Raw genomic sequence first — 671 nt, 5'->3', positions numbered from 1 at the left:
CTGCCCAGCCAGTGGTCGAGGTCGGCCTATGAACCAGGAGGTCAGGGTTCGATTCCTGGTCAGGGCACAAGCCTGGGTTGCGGGCCCGATCCCCAGTAGAGGGCGTGCAAGAGGCAGCCGATGGATGTTTCTCTCTCTGCTAGCATTCGCGCACTATCATTTTCCTGGTTTATCCCCCTTCTATTTCTGACCGTCCCTTGTGAAATAGCAATAGAGAGAGAAGAAGAACTAACAGCTAAGGAAGACGTTGCTGCTGGTAAGAATTTCCGCACATATTGCCTGAGGTAAGGCTTCATAGGGTCCTCGTTTAGCAAAGAGGAGCAGCAAGACTCTAAGACAGAGCGTGCGATAGTTCATCTGTACTTGGGGACACGACTCTGAGCCAGGGGCTGGGCGGTCAGGGCAGAGGTCACCCCGAGCTCATCACCTCATAGCTGAGGCCAGAGATTGAACTGAGGCCCCAGCAGGTGCCACGCCCCGAGAGGAGCGATTTCAACGCTCCAGCCTGTGTTTCCTTTGAAAACAAGTAATCAAAATAATGTCGACGCGTTAATAAGCACAGCAAACACTGTAGGGAGAACAATAGCATCTGCCAGCACTGCCACGTGGTCCAGCCGCCATCCTTATAAAACGCTGATGGCAACGACTTTAGCATCACCCACGACACAGAG

This window comes from Myotis brandtii, unplaced genomic scaffold (genome assembly GCF_000412655.1).
Source record: "Myotis brandtii unplaced genomic scaffold, ASM41265v1 scaffold181, whole genome shotgun sequence".
Lineage (NCBI taxonomy): Eukaryota > Metazoa > Chordata > Mammalia > Chiroptera > Vespertilionidae > Myotis > Myotis brandtii.
The sequence above is the reverse complement of the archived record's forward strand: the minus strand, read 5'-3'. Positions refer to the sequence as shown.